The following is a 16,664-nucleotide window of genomic DNA, read 5'->3' on the forward strand; positions in this document are numbered from 1 at the left end:
ACTTTCCCGCCCCTTTTGAGACTTTTTTCAAAAGCCTAGCCACAAATCCAGCAACTTCTTGGACGGTGCATCGAAGCGGGACAAAACTTATCTAGATTCCGTGACTCGCCCACTGATTATAATATAGATCAGTGGACTCGCCAGTATGACGTCATCTAGCGACATTTAGCAAGCAGTTTTAGCTACTTTCAACTGAAAGCAATTGGCAACACTGATATCATGACAGGATGTGATATCATTCCGACACAAAGGATTACATGGTCATGAAGTAAAGTAACTAATTCTCTTTTAACTATTAGAAAAATGTATGTTTTCACTTGTTCATATGCATGTCCCGAAACATCAGGTCATTCGGTACAACCGCTATAAAACATGGAAAATGTTGTCATATTTTAAAAACTTGTACTAAATATAAAATGTTTGATTGTTCTTTTGCTAGCTAGCTAGATATCATCCTGTTAGCATTGTTTGACAATATCGTCATTCGGTATAACCAAATTTTTTATTTATGTTTATGTTTTTTTACACTTTTAAAAAACGTATTCATCAATGACCCATTTGTTCGTTAATGTCAACGCAGTAAAATTTCATAAAAATGTTTCTGTCAAATTAGCACTTACTAAGATTATGCCATCGATTTATAAATATCGTAATCCATACATTGAATTTTTAATCAGTTATTCGAAAAGATATGTATTAATTAATATTTACACCCACAGAAAAATAGCTCTGTCTGATCACTTTTATTACACATCCCTCTTCACTCATCACCATCATCCCTCCAAACCCAAACTCAATCCTGTGGCTGTTCGTGCTCCGCTCCGGGTTTTGTGGTGCGCCGCGTGTGTCCGAGCAGGCGCGCTCACAAGCGTTTCACCTTTGTGAAAGTTTGAATCCAGTGGTTATTAGTGCTGCTTATTTTGTTCAGAACGCATACATTAAAGAATTTTAAGAAAACAAAAACCCTCTGCAATAGATCCAGAGCAAATTTATTTGATTTTTAAAATATTTTTTATAAAGCTAAATATCAGTACTTATTATTATTATTGTGGGAGTTACTGATGCTGCAGCAATGACGCTTTCCAGTAGGGCTTTCTCTTTTTTCCCCTCAAGAAAAACAAAAAGTGAACTTCCTGTTTCGGGGTGGTCCACGGAGTCTGAGAGAGAGAGGGAGGGAGGGAGAGAGAGAGAGAGAGAGAGAGGGAGGGGGAGGTCTCGCATTCTCGCGCTGCCGCTGCAACTTTGGGCTCACGGGACCGGCGTCACCGAATATGGAATGTCTTTTCTAAAATCGAACTTTAGAGAAAAGTTGTGTGGAGTTTGTGTTCACGTGAGCCTGAAGCGGAGAATATTCACACCGCAGTGAAGAGGAGAGTTTACAGCTCCTATCTGCATCTGCATCTGTGTGTGTGTGTGTGTGTGTGTGTGTGAGGAGAAAGAGGGGCTTTATTGGAAATTCTCGAACCCCCATCGGGACGCTCTCGGCTTTCAGCTCCAAGTTTTCCAGGGAAAAGTGGAGTTTGCTGGGATCACCGTGAGGCCACACAGACTGATGAAGGCAGAATCCATTCTTCAAAGGTAACGCGCTATTCCTTCATAATACAGAAGATGTGTATAACTTATTATTAATGTACAGAATGTGACGTGAGCTCTTCTGTTACATTGTATCATGTCATACAGTGTGAGTGTTACTCAAGTGGAATGTTTGCGTATTGATTAACAATCCAAACATGTGTGTCTATTACACACTCATCTGCTGAGAGACTCTTGAGGAAATGCTGAACACAAGAAGACACACAAAGCTTATTAAAGAGGAGCAAAATGCAGAGATGTCAAGAACTTTTCAGCAAGTCTTGAATTTGTCTGTAATTTTCTCATTTATCGGACAGCTTGTGAAGTATGCATGACGGTGGTCTCTCGAGACTTCAGTATCTTGGTGGTCTCGCAGTCCTCTGTCTCAGACTTTGCGACTAACTGAGCAAGCTGAGCTTTTTTGCGTGCTTTTAAAGGTTTCTTTTGGATCTTCTGCATGCATTCTTATCATTTGATGTGATAGTTTCTGATAGTTTTCTGATGGTTCCAGTGTGGAGGTCAGTCTGTTCTTCTAAAGGCCGCATCTCAACAGCTGTTTCTTGTAACGGGAAATACTTGAAGTGCCGAATATCTTTTCCAAATGTGTCTATCTAACCTGAAGCCCCAAAAAAACACTGACTACGTGTCTTATGACGCGAGGTCTTCGTGTAAATTCAATTGCAAAACAGCAACAAAAAATGTTGCATGTCAATATTTAATTATATTTAATTTTCTTTAGCCCTTAGGCTACATAAAGTATATATATATATATATATATATATATATATATATATATATATATATGTGTGTGTGTGTGTGTGTGTGTGTGTGACCCTGGACCACAAAATCAGTCATAAGGGCCAATTTTTTGAAAATAAATAATCTTTCCATTGATGTATGGTTTGTTAGGATAGGACAATATTTGGTTGAGATACAACTATTTAAAAAATCTGGAATCTGAGGTTGCAAAAAAATCAAAATATTGAGAAAATTGCCTTTGAAGTTGTCCAAATGAAGTCCTTAGCAATGCATTTTTCAAAATTTACAAAATATCTTCATGGAACATGATCTTAATATCCTAATGATTTTTGGCATAAAAGTAAAAAAAAAAAAAAAAAGATAATTTTGACCCATACAATGTATTGTTGGCTATTGCTACAAATATAATGACTGGTTTTGTGGTTCAGGATCACTATGTATACTATATAAAATTGAATTTTTGCACTTTTTTTTAATCATCCAGGTGGGGGATTTTTTATTTTGTAGCTGCTGCATTTGGTTGTGGTCACAAACTACACATTATGTTAGATTAAGGGAGAAATCGAGGCTGTGAAAGTTTAGAATGGGGGGAAAAAACAGACATCTGATATAATCTTCATAAATCTGTGTAATTGCCGTGTGAAAATCTCAGATGAGTCTGTGTAATAATAATAGCATAAAAATGCGTCATAAAGCATAACAGATGCAACAAATGATCATGCATTTAAATCAAGTTACTGCTCTGTCCATCCATTATGTGATTAGGAAAAGCTTAAGTATTTTTCTGACCAGAGTCTGACCTCTTGAAGCTTTGGGCAATCAAAAATGTTACTGTTTTTTGTGACGTGGTAATCGGTTTTAGATTACTTTTACTGTTAATTTGTCAACTATCTGTCATGCCTTTATGTGCTCGCTCGGTTCGTTTCAGCTCAGTTGAAGAGGTCAGCGTTTGCGAATCCTTCTCCAGGTTGATGTGGTGTCTGTTCTTGAGGTGAGAAAGACTCTGTAGGGTGTCTTCCTCTTCCCCCCGAGCTCATTAGTGTTTGATGGACCTGCGTTAGTGCCAAAAGGCTTCCGTTAGCATACTCACACTCAGCACAGATCTGAGCAGAAACCTCCCTCGGAGTCGGCCTCTCGGACAGCTTGAGATGTTACACAGGAAAGTGCTAAAGAGGCTATGCATTTATGTCACCTTTTGCTGAGATGTGGGTGGAGAACCAGAGACTGAACTTGTCAAATGAAGGTCCAGAACTAATGCTGCTATGACTGATTCACACTTCTGTTTAAGAATGTTCGGGTAAACACCCTAGTGTTTCTCGTCCACACTGAAACATCGGAAAATGAACTTACTGGAAAGTCCAGGTCGCACTTAATCGTTATTCCGTGTATGATCTAAATGCAGTTGGCCTCATATTTTGACGTAGCAATTGCATGTAAATATTCTGCCATCTTTGCAGGAATTACGAAGTAGCTTTTATCTGTAAAAGTGAATAGCGCTTATAAACATAGATATATATGAGTACAATATGCGTCACAGCGTTTTTGAATTCTTCCGTTTCCACAGTCCAAAGTGTGATGCAGAAATGGTGTTTTCAAATGTTTGTGAGAGCGTCTTCAAAAAGCTTGACAATAATGGCTTCTTAGGGAATGTGCTTTAGCATTCCACTTTGTCTCTTTTCTATCGTTCTTCTACATAAACATGCACTAGATGGACGTGTTTGACCGTTGCTCTTGCATCTTTTGCAGTGCCTCGTGCATGAAACGACAGCAGCGCTCCAGTTAAAAAGTTTAAATTTGAAAAAAGTCTTGTTTTTTACATCCTTTTTTCATTCCTCCGCATTTAATGCATTCTGTGCAAATCGTCCCTTAAAGGGTTAGTTCACCCAAAAATGAAAATAATGTCATTTATTACTCACGCTCATGCCGTTCCACACCCGTAAGACCTTCGTTCATCTTCAGAACACAAATTAAGATATTTTTGATGCCAGCAATGACATTTCCTCTCTCAAGATCCATTAATGTACTAAAAACATATTTAAATCAGTTCATGTGTGTACAGTGGTTCAATATTAATATTATAAAGCCACGAGAATATTTTTGGTGCACCAAAAAAACAAAATAACGACTTATTTAGTGATGGCCGATTTCAAAACACTGCTTCAGGAAGCTTCGGAGGGTTATGAATCAGCGTGTCGAATCAGCAGTTCGGAGTGCCAAAGTCACGTGATTTCAGCAGTTTGACACGCGATCCGAATCATGATTCGACACAAAAGATTCATAACGCTCCAAAGCTTCCTGAAGCAGTGTTTTGAAATCGGCCATCACTATATAAGTCGTTATTTTGTTTTTTTGGCGCACCAAAAATATTCTCGTGGCTTTATAATATTAATATTGAACCAATGTACTCACATGACCTGATTTAAATATGTTTTTAGTACATTAATGGATCTTGAGAGAGGAAATGTCATTGCTGGCTATGCAGGCCTCACTGAGCCATTGGATTTCATCAAAAATATCTTCATTTGTGTTCTGAAGATTAACGAAGGTCTTACGGGTGTCGAACAACATGAGGGTGAGTAATTAATGACATTATTTTCATTTTTGGGTGAACTAACCCTTTAAGGCTCGTTCACACAGAGTACACTAGATGCAGCGCTCAGGAACGGTTTTTAAAAAAGTGTAGCTCAGAACGCAAGAGTCTCGACACACGCTTTTGAGATGTGATGCAAAAACGGCAATAACAAATAAATAGTTCTGATTGGTCCACTGAGTGGCGCTGCATTAATACACGTCCATCTAGTGCGTGTTTACATAGAAAAACAATGGAAAAGTAGCGCATTTGAATATAAAAACGTGTTCTGTGTGAACTTAGTGTGGACAGAAAGCATTTTTGAATTGAATTTATCTGGATTACACTCTTAAAAATTAAGATTTCAAAAGTGTTTTTTCTCAGCGATGACATTGAAGAAGATTTTTGGTTCCCTAAAGAACCGTTCAGCGATCAGTTCTTAAAACAACCTCTTTTTTAGTGTGTAGAACATTTGATTTTAATAATCTAAACAACCTTTTTCCACTTTAAAGAACCTTTTGTGGAATGGAAAGATTCCATGGATGTTAAATTGAGTGAAGAACCTTTATTTTTAAAGAGAGTGGAGTAGACTGAGGGTCTTTCGGAGCAACTACAGTTTTTTTTTTTTTCTTTTTTGTCTGTTTAGTCTAAATAGGTGTGTGTGTATTTGTGGGTGGGATGTTCCTTGCTGTGTTTTACTGTGTGAAACCAAGTGTGTGAGAGACGGCGTTCACTAAAGCCGGCCAAGGCAGAATCCAGGCAGGCAGGCGGCAACAAGTGGTGTGTTTTTCCGCCAGATTCCTTTTTGGGGCTGCGCAGCGAGACTCGTGTCACGTGACACTTTCCTTTGCCTCCCCCTCTCGCCCTCTCTGCGGCGTGGAGACCACCCTCACGGGGATCGTAGACCCCAATAACACCCTTTCACACTCTGTGAACCTGAAACAATCAACTTTTAATAGCAGCTGTCCATCCAGTCAGCGGCCCGAGCGGCACAGAGCCGGAGCTCAGATACCCAGGCAGGGAAGGAAGGAGTTTAGAGAGGGTAAAACCGGCTAAATACCCCCGTCCCTCTTTTATGCCCCTCAGGCTTTTCCTCCTTCCTATTTTCTGTCCCTCTTTCATTCATGAAGGACAAGAGAGACAGAATAAAGCTCAGGACTGATGCTGCGCGTCTTCTCAACTCTTACAGTGCATGTGTCTGCTGGATTCGCATTATTCGCCTTTCTTTCTTTCTTTCTTTCTTTCTTTCTATTAAAGGAATAATTCACCCCAACCTCTTAACTCTTTCCCCACCAAAAACGGGATTTTATGGCTTTCCGTGATTTCACTGTTATACGGTAGAGGGTGCTATTACTATCATATTCTGAAAGATTACTGCATCTCCTGATCAAAACACAAGCGAAGAAGAAGCAAAAACAAGCAATAGCATATGTAATCACATGCATATGTAAAATAATGTGATTATTAACATTAAAAAGCATATAAATCAAAACTGCCTAATGTTACCAAATGAAATGTTGACCCAGGATGAGCTTTGGGTGGATTCAGTTTACTCCATCTGTGTTTTGATTATCATTCTGAATCTGATCCAGTTGTAGTCTTTGATTTTCTCAGCTTTTTGCTCAAAATGTTGCTTTTTTATGAAACTTACCCATATTCAAGTGTTGATAAAAAAAGAATGCATGAATAAAACAATTTTTTGTTTGTTTGTTTAAAAGCTTTCTTTTGATACATAGCATGTTCAGATATTCATACAACAAAATATTCTGGGGGACATGAAACATTTGTGAAAATTTTCAAAAACTGCTGGCAGCTTTAAAAAAAAAAAACGCTGGTGGGGAAAGAGTTAAAAAGGGTGTTAATAAAGAGTTAATTAAGGTTTTAAAAAGGGGGTTTTCACACTGATGCCATAGAATAACAATTTTTGGTTCCCAAAAGAGCCTTTCAGTGATTTTTTTTTTTTTTTTTTAAATGAAGAACATTTTAAAAATCCAAAGAACCTTTTTCCGCTATAAAGAACCTTTTGTCCAATTGAAATATTCCGTAGATGCCACTAAAGAACCAGAAGAACCTTGTGCAACATGACGATTCTCTCATTATTAACTCATTTCAAACCCTTATAACTTTCTTTCTGCACTAGAACACGAAAGCAGATGTTTATCACAAAGTTCATGCTCCAGTGCAAGCAAACAGTGACTGTCAAGATCCAAAAAAGAGCAGCGTGAACATTCTGCTAAACATCTCCTTTTGTCTTCCACAGAAGAAAGTCATAGAGACAGGTTACAGAATCATCTTGTTCAATTACATTTATTTTTGCATGAACATTTCCTTGCAAGTGCTTCTTCAGTGGTCATTTTTCACCGTTTGACATTAAATGTGGGATCGTCCGCCATCGGTTTCGGGTGGAAAAATGTCACAACGTCATGTTTGAACAGAACATAAGCAAATGTATGAATGTTTAAATAACGAAGCATTGCTGGCACAGACCAATAAACCCTGATTGTCTTCTCTCACCACACCTCTGTCTCTCTGATGTGACATCTGAATAAAACGGTTAATAACTCTCTTGCTGTTTTTTTGCATCAGTGAAAGACGAGAGCTCAGAAAGGAACCGAGCTGATTGCAGTGTAGCTTTCAAGTCAGAGGCTGGATTATGTTACGAAACTGTCGGACAATTGAGCTTTACAAGCTGCCATTGTCCCTGATGAAGACTATCAATGTATTGTAATCATGATGATGACATGTTCACATTATTAGTCTGTGCAGATCTCACGGCGAGGAGATGTTCTGTCAGTGTGTGAGAGGAATTGTTTGAGATTTCGATGGCCAGACCTGTTTATCAACTCATTCTACCTTTCACTTCAATCCCTGCTCACTTCATGGCGTCTTGATGTTTAACCTCCGAATAAATGAATCACTTTAAACCAGCTCAGCGAGTTTCAATATTCCAATTCAACTCCAAATGTAGTTTTTTTTCATGGTGTTTGGTATTTTACATAGGAAAGAATGATCAAAATAAATGAGAACTCTTTCATATCTCAGATTGGTTTTGTCTAGAGATCTCAAAGCCCTGATATACTCACGGCAAAGTTCTTTTTGCTAGGGATAAAAAGAAGTCGGAAATACCTTCGCAGCGATATGCTGTTAACTCAAAATTTCAGCGAAAATTATTGGCTGAAATGGCATTTTTGGCTTTTGGCTGAAAGAGAAAAACTGCCGAGAATATGAGCTGAAAATATATGCTGCCCCGTATATCACTGCGATTATGCAAACTGAAGGAATGAATTAGTGTGAGGCTCTAAGATAGGGGTTAAACAGATCGTAGAACTAATTGCTAAGTTTTACCATTAATTTGGTACTCACACGCTGTTATCTGAAGAGATGCATTTCAGATAGCGCACAAACAGCAAATTGATTCCTCTTTTCGCATCTCCATGCGCTTGAACGGACATATATACACAAAATTACGTCAAAATACCAGTCTCGGCAAGTATTCTCGTAAACACAGTTGGTTATGTCTTAAGTACGGAGCCCCGCAAATGACACACGATTTAGTAAATCAAGCAAATGAATTACTAAATCTTGCGTACGATTTAGTAAAATGAGGAAACGAATTAGTAAATCATGTGTACAATTTAGTAAATCAAGGGAACGAATGAGTAAATTGTGGGCATGATTTAGTAAAATGAGGAAACAAATTAGTAAGTCATGTGTACAATTTAGTAAATCGAGGAAGGAAACGAATTAGTAAATCATGCATACAATTTATTAAATTGAGGGAACGAATGAGTAAATTGTGCGCACAATTTATTAAATTGACTGAGCGAATTAGTAAATTGTGGGCATGATTTGGTAAATCGACGCAATGAATTAGTAAATTGTGGGCATGATTTAGTAAAATGAGGAAACGAATTAGTAAATCATGCAAACAATTTATTAAATCAAGGGAACGAATAAGTAAATTGTGCGCACAATTTATTAAATTGACTGAGCGAATTAGTAAATTATGTGCATGATTTAGTAAATCGAGAGAACGAATGAGTAAATTGTGCGTACAATTTAGTAAATCAAGGGAACAAATTAGTAAATTGTGGGCATGATTTAGTAAAATGAGGAAACAAATCAGTAAATCATGCGTACAATTTAGTAAATCGAGAGAACGAATGAGTAAATTGTGGGCATGATTTAGTAAAATGAGGAAACAAATTAGTAAGTCATGTGTACAATTTAGTAAATCGAGAGAACGAATGAGTAAATTGTGGGCATGATTTAGTAAAATGAGGAAACAAATTAGTAAGTCATGTGTACAATTTAGTAAATCGAGGAAGGAAACGAATTAGTAAATCATGCATACAATTTATTAAATTGAGGGAACGAATTAGTAAATTGTGCGCACAATTTATTAAATTGACTGAGCGAATTAGTAAATTGTGGGCATGATTTGGTAAATCGACGCAATGAATTAGTAAATTGTGGGCATGATTTAGTAAAATGAGGAAACGAATTAGTAAATCATGCAAACAATTTATTAAATCGAGGGAACGAATGAGTAAATTGTGCGCACAATTTATTAAATTGACTGAGCAAATTAGTAAATTGTGGGCATGATTTGGTAAATCGACGCAACAAATTAGTAAATTGTGGGCATGATTTAGTAAAATGAGGAAACAAATTAGTAAGTCATGTGTACAATTTAGTAAATCAAGTTAACGAATGAGTGAATTGTGTGCACAATTTATTAAATTGACTGAGCGAATTAGTAAATTGTGGGCATGATTTGGTAAATCGACGCAACAAATTAGTAAATTGTGGGCATGATTTAGTAAAATGAGGAAACAAATTAGTAAGTCATGTGTACAATTTAGTAAATCAAGTTAACGAATGAGTGAATTGTGCGCACAATTTATTAAATTGACTGAGCGAATCAAGGAAACAAATAGTAAATTATGTGCATGATTCAAGGAAACAAATGGTAAATCGACGAAACGAATTAGTAAATTGTAAATCATGGCCGATATAGTAAATGATTTAGTAAAATGAGGAAACAAATTAGTAAGTCATGTGTACAATTTAGTAAATCAAGGAAACAAATGAGTAAATCGTGCGCACGATATAGTAAATCGAGGGAATTAATTAGTAAATCATGTGTACAATTTAGTAAATCAAGGAAACAAATGAGTAAATCATGCGCACGATATAGTAAATCGAGGGAATTAATTAGTAAATCATGTGTACAATTTAGTAAATCGAGGAAACAAATGAGTAAATCATGCGCACGATATAGTAAATCGAGGGAATTAATTAGTAAATCATGTGTACAATTTAGTAAATCAAGGAAACAAATGAGTAAATCATGCGCACGATATAGTAAATCGAGGGAATTAATTAGTAAATCATGTGTACAATTTAGTAAATCAAGGAAACAAATGAGTAAATCATGCGCACGATATAGTAAATCGAGGGAATTAATTAGTAAATCATGTGTACAATTTAGTAAATCAAGGAAACAAATGAGTAAATCGTGCGCACGATATAGTAAATCGAGGGAATTAATTAGTAAATCATGTGTACAATTTAGTAAATCAAGGAAACAAATGAGTAAATCGTGCGCACGATATAGTAAATCGAGGGAATTAATTAGTAAATCATGTGTACAATTTAGTAAATCAAGGAAACAAATGAGTAAATCATGCGCACGATATAGTAAATCGAGGGAATTAATTAGTAAATCATGTGTACAATTTAGTAAATCGAGGAAACAAATGAGTAAATCACAATTTACTTTTTTTCTTGCGTGTCGTGCAGGGCTCCATACTTGAGTGAACGTAAAGAGTGGAGAAAGAAATTGGATGTGTATCATTACTGGATCTGTGCGCTCTGTCTTAAAGTGACAGCAACCTATAAATACCTGCTTCTAAGTCATTAATGTTAATCAAACCATAAAACAAAGATTAATCTATATTTACTTCACACAGTGACCTCTAGTGTTATTTTACATTTAGACCTAATTATTACATGTCTGTACCTGAATTAACCCGCCATATATATATTTTTTATTGGCTTGTATTTTTTAAATTCAGTATCATTAAAATTCTTGAATTTCATTAATACAATTATACAAAAAAAAAAAAAGCAGCAGCTTTATTAAGCATGAAAACAGTGTCAGCGTCGCTCCGGTGTGTTCATGTTTTCACTCGCATCTGACCTCGATGGACTGAACAGAAGAAATGAACCGGAGAAGATTTACACCTCAAAGTAGGCGGAGCCTCAGAGACACACCCACCTATTACATCATCACCACAGACCAGTGGGAGAACTATGGGCTCGTTTGTCTCCATTTTGCTCTCCCTTTTATGTGTAGATTTCCTTGAGTTCTGTCTATCTGTACGTGTTTTCTGCGTGTCATCGTGCGTGAGTGTGTGTGTGTGTGTGTGTGTGTGTGATGACTCACTGGTGTCCACCGCACTGAGGGGGCGTGTTTATTATTCACCCTGTTGTCATGGAGACACTGGAGTTTTGAACTCACATCATTGTAATTACATGTCTTTGATGTGTTTCTTGCGCTTCAGATTTTTGGCGTTTGACAAATTAGATGCAACCCAGAAAAATCATCAAAAGAAAGTCACATTAATCACTTTAAATGGCATTTGGCTCATTTTAATGAGCGCCAATCATGCTTTTGAACGGAAACCCGCTGCGATTGGCCCGCTCTGGTGCAGATAATAATCCAGACCCTGGCAGTCAGCCACGATTATGCACAAACACACTCAAGCACAAACACGCATTCGCGCAGGTTTACCTGAGCACGCTTTCATGTGTTTGCTCATTGCATAAGTTTGCCGTCATCTCGCACGCATTACTGCACGCTTCCGTTGTTACGTACTGACGCACACGTATGGCACACATGTTCCCTTCACTCAAGGCAAACCCAATTAAGTCTTTACAAAAATAATATTGTTGGCCAGAGCTGAGAGGAGTTGTGTTTTATTAGCACTGAGAGAACGGAGAGAATAATGCACAGAGAGAGAGAGAGAGAGAGAGAGAGAGCTGCAGATTGTTTGAGTCAGGCTCAGATTTATGCCCATGGGCTGCTGCGGCTTCTTGGGTGGGCTGAGGACGCTCTCGACCAATCAGAGGAGAGGAGAGGGAGTGCTGCTTTCCTGCTGTTGCACACTGCTGCCTGAACTCTTTCTTTCTTTCTTTCTTTCTTTCTTTCTTTCTTCCTTCTATCTATCTATCTGTCTATCTATCGTTTTTCTATTTATCATCCATCCATCCATTCTTCTATCATCATTCTTTTTCTACCTTGTTTTCTTTCTTTCTTTCTTCTATCTATCTATCTATCTATCTATCTATCTATCTATCTATCTATCTATCTATCTATCTATCGTTTTTCTATTTATCATCATCTATCTTTTTCTAACTTGTTTTCTTTCTTTCTTTCTTTCTTCTATCTATCTATCTATCTATCTATCTATCTATCTATCTATCTATCGTTTTTCTATTTATCATCATCTATCTTTCTTTTTCTAACTTGTTTTCTTTCTTTCTTTCTTTCTTCTATCTATCTATCTATCTATCTATCTATCTATCTATCTATCTATCGTTTTTATATTTATCATCCATCCATCCATTCTTCCATCATCATCTTTCTTTTTCTACCTTGTTTTCTTTCTTTCTTTCTTTCTTTCTTTCTTTCTTTCTTTCTTTCTTTCTTTCTTTCTTTCTTCTATCTATTTATCTATCTATCTATCTATCTATCTATCTATCTATCTATCTATCGTTTTTCTATTTATCATCCATCTATCTTTCTTTTTCTACCTTGTTTTCTTTCTTTCTTTCTTTCTTTCTTTCTTTCTTTCTTTCTCATCTATCTATCTTTCTTTCTTTCATTTTTCTATTTACCATCCATTCATCCATCCATCTTTCTTTCTTTTTCTCTGTTTTCTTTCTTTTTTTCTTTCTTTTGATTTTCTATTTACCATCTATCCATCATCCATCCATCTTTCTTTTTCTATCTCATTTTTTTCTTTCTTTTTTCATCTATCTATATTTCTTTCTTTCGTTTTTCTACTTACCATCCATCCATCATCAATCCATCCATCTATCGTTTTTCTATTTATCATCCATCTATCTTTCTTTTTCTACCTTTCTTTCTTTCTTTCTTTCTTTCTTTCTCATCTATCTTTCTTTCTTTCATTTTTCTATTTACCATCCATTCATCCATTCTTTTTTCTTTCTATCTTTCTTTCATCCTTTTTTTCATCTATCTTTCTTTCTTTCATCTATCTATCTATCTATCTATCTATCTATCTATCTATCTTTCTTTTTTCTTTCTATCTTTCTTTTTTATTTTTCATCTATCTTTCTTTCATGTATCTATATCATCTATCTATCTATCTATCTATTGTTTTTCAGTTTATCATCCATCCATCTTTCTTTCTTTCTTTCTTTCTTTCTTTCTTTCTTTCTTTCTTTCTTTTTTCTATCTATCTTTTTCCTTTCCTTCCTTCCTTTCTTTTTATTCTTTTTTCTTCCTTTCAAAATTCTACTCATTAGAATTGTTGATCAAAAATGAAAATGCGTAATTTCCTCACTCTCTCGTGTTAACTGAAGATCGTATGACTTGTGGAGCACAGAAGGAGATGTTTAGATGAATGTTCACGCTGCTCTTCTCTAATGAAAGCAGACAAACTGCAAAAAAACCCAAATAAAGATAAATAAAATAAGAAGCCTATTGAAAATATTTACTTTTATGTCCAACAAGACGAAACACAAATACATCCTTAAAAAACAAGTGCTTTTACTCGGTAAACAAATCTGAACAAGGTCTTAGGATAGATATCTGTGCTGTTTTGTTTCTTGTGTAAATGGACGTTGTTTATTAAGGATGTATTTGTATTTCTTCTTGTTCGACTGGCAGATTTCACTGATTTTAATCATGAAAGCATATTTAGATATTGTTTCTGAAAAAGAGACAAAGATATTCTCTCTCGTTAAGAGCATGTTTTTCAGTCGTGTGGTGACCAGCGGTCCAGAGACACGCATTAGTGTCAGTGCTTTAATCGTCGTTGACTGTGAGCAGAAATTATTCGTATGCCGCTCTGGTTAAATGTGTTTATGTTGCTGAAGAGTAAAGAATCAGTGCAGGAATGCAGTGAGGATGAGTTACACTGACCTTGTGTGTGTGTGTGTGTGTGTGTGTGTGTGTGTGTGTGTGTGTGATCCTGCTCTTGAGTTACATCACAGCCAGAGCGTTTTGCATTATCAGTGCTATTCTTCACTGAAATAGACGAGCTGCGTTTCTTTGAGTTGTAGGTCATTGCTGTTTAGAACAAAACTGCAGTATGGGCGATGTGTGTGTTGACATGAAATGGTTTTGGGAATGCTATATTCCATCTAAAACTCTTTTAAACAGCATTTTTCTAATTTTTGTATAATTATTATAAATGCATTTTTATGAGCTCATATTAACTGAGAGAATGCATGGATATATGTGTGCTTTAATGCATGTATGAATGGAATATTTGTAAATTAAAATAATTTCTTACACCATATGACCATTTAAAATGAACTTATGAATTGGATTCATATACATTTTAACTTAAAATGGTGTTAATTAAAAAAATAGTCAGCTAGCCACATATCTGCCACATGTTTGTATTACGAACGCACAACTAACCATGTTGTTATTGCTTCAGGAATATTCACGCGACTTCACGTTAACAGCATCTAAATATGTAATATAAATCTTTCCCGTAGAGGAAGATAAGCGGGCGTCAGAGGGGCAGAAGGAGACGTTTAGCGTTCTGTCGAGAGCTCGTTTCTGCTTGTTTCCAGTTCAAGTGCAGATCTGATAAGAGTCGCTCTGCGCAGAATGTTGTTTTCGTGCCAGTTTGTTCTGTTTGTTTTACAAAACCAAAAAAAAAAAGAAGGAAAATCAGGGCCCGCATATCCTCCGCAATTCCAGCTGGATTTGAGTGTGTACAGCAGTGCAGGAGATGTGACTGATAGACACATGAAACCTGAACCTTACAGTTTATTATCACGACTGTGAGGCGTTCTTGACCTCCGGAGAGGAACTACATACATGACATTTACTTTAATAATAATTCATGTATTTTAATAATATTTATAATATATGTAAGTGTATATATATATATATATATATATATATATATATATATATATATATATATATATATATATAATTATTATAACAATAAGTAATGTTTAAATTATTACATTTATTATTTTAATATTTATCATAATTATATTTATATTTTAATAATATTGTTTTATATTTATAATATAACAATATATTTATTATATATATTTATTATTATTAATAATAAATAATGTTTGCATTATTACATTTATTATTTCAATAATTAATATAATTATATATATAATTATTAATACGAATAAATGTTTTAATAAGATTATTTCATATAATATTTTAATATAATAATATATTGTTATTATTTAGTAAATAATGTTAAAATTAATACATTTAATATTTATATTATTATAATATTATATTATAATATTATAATATAATAATGTACAATATATATATATATATATATAATCTTATTATTTATAATATTATTGATAATAATAGTAATGATAATATAAACAATAATAATACATGTTTTTTGAAAAATAATATTATAATATAATATATTATTATTATTAAATATTGTTTCAATTACATTTAATATTTTAATAATTATGTTATAATAACATATTATTATATTACACATTGATATTTATAATCTTTATTTATAATATTATTTTTAATGATAATAATACTAATAATACTAATTGTATTATTATTATTATTATTATCATTAATAAACAATGTTTCAATTATTACCTTATTTTTAACAGTAATATCATCACACTTACCATTATATTATATTATATTATATTATATTATATTATGTTCAGTATTACCATGTACAAAAAACATGGTATTTCTTATTAGTTGCTAGTTCTTTTTATTGGAGTAGTGTTTATGTCTGTTAAAATAATTTTGTCAGAAATGAACATTCGTCTTGTCATTTTCCTCCATTCCTCGACGCCTCTCGTTCCGTCACACTCCTGTCAGCCGCGGGACACTAATGCAGCGCGAGGCTTTTATAGTAATAGTCGTGCTTGTGAGCTCGTAAGTTATTATTTACAGGCGTCACGCGCGCGCGTGTGTGTGTGTGTGAGCGACTGACCTTTCCCTGCATCTGTTTCTCATTGAGACACACTGTTCCTCCTCAGAGTAACAATAATTGCACTCATTAATTACTCACGTACTCCACACACACACACACACACACACACACACACACACAGACCTGAGACTTTCAGGACTCTGTGTCGCTGTAGTTCTTCTAAACAGCGTTTGATAAACTTTTATCCAGAGATGACCTCTCACATTTGACTGCTGACCAAGTGTGGTGACGGACAGCTGGTTTAGTGTCCGGTCAGTGGACGGGTTGGTAAGCAGCTGTTGTTGTTTCAGCTACTGACCTGATGTTTTTTCACTTGCATATAAACACACACAAGTCCTTCGTCCACCTGCCGGCGGAGGGTGTGTGTGACGGTGAGGTCTCAGAGCAGCGAATCAGGCGAGACTCAGACGATGATGTACTTTGAGCCTGATGATGTCACACGAAGCGTCCGCTGGCACTCGGACATTGATCCAGGAAGTGTCTGCTGTCTAACCCCATCAGATCACATCACTGTTATTTCTGCATTACTGCGATAC

At 35.4% G+C, this 16,664-nt stretch overlaps 1 protein-coding gene across 2 annotated transcripts in view; it reads left to right on the top strand.

Moving 5' to 3' along the window:
- The first annotated feature begins 1,191 nt into the window (after positions 1 to 1,191).
- The window catches only part of gli1 (GLI family zinc finger 1), a 57,297-nt gene continuing 41,824 nt past the window's right edge, over positions 1,192 to 16,664 (top strand). The window contains exon 1 of one of the 2 annotated variants that reach the window (XM_048198681.1): positions 1,192 to 1,578. The gene's annotated coding sequence lies outside the window, so the exon portion shown is untranslated. The remainder of the gene's footprint in view (positions 1,579 to 16,664) is intronic. The other variant, XM_048198680.1, reaches the window with a different exon arrangement.

The sequence above is a fragment of the Megalobrama amblycephala genome, linkage group LG8, assembly GCF_018812025.1.
Source record: "Megalobrama amblycephala isolate DHTTF-2021 linkage group LG8, ASM1881202v1, whole genome shotgun sequence".
NCBI lineage: Eukaryota > Metazoa > Chordata > Actinopteri > Cypriniformes > Xenocyprididae > Megalobrama > Megalobrama amblycephala.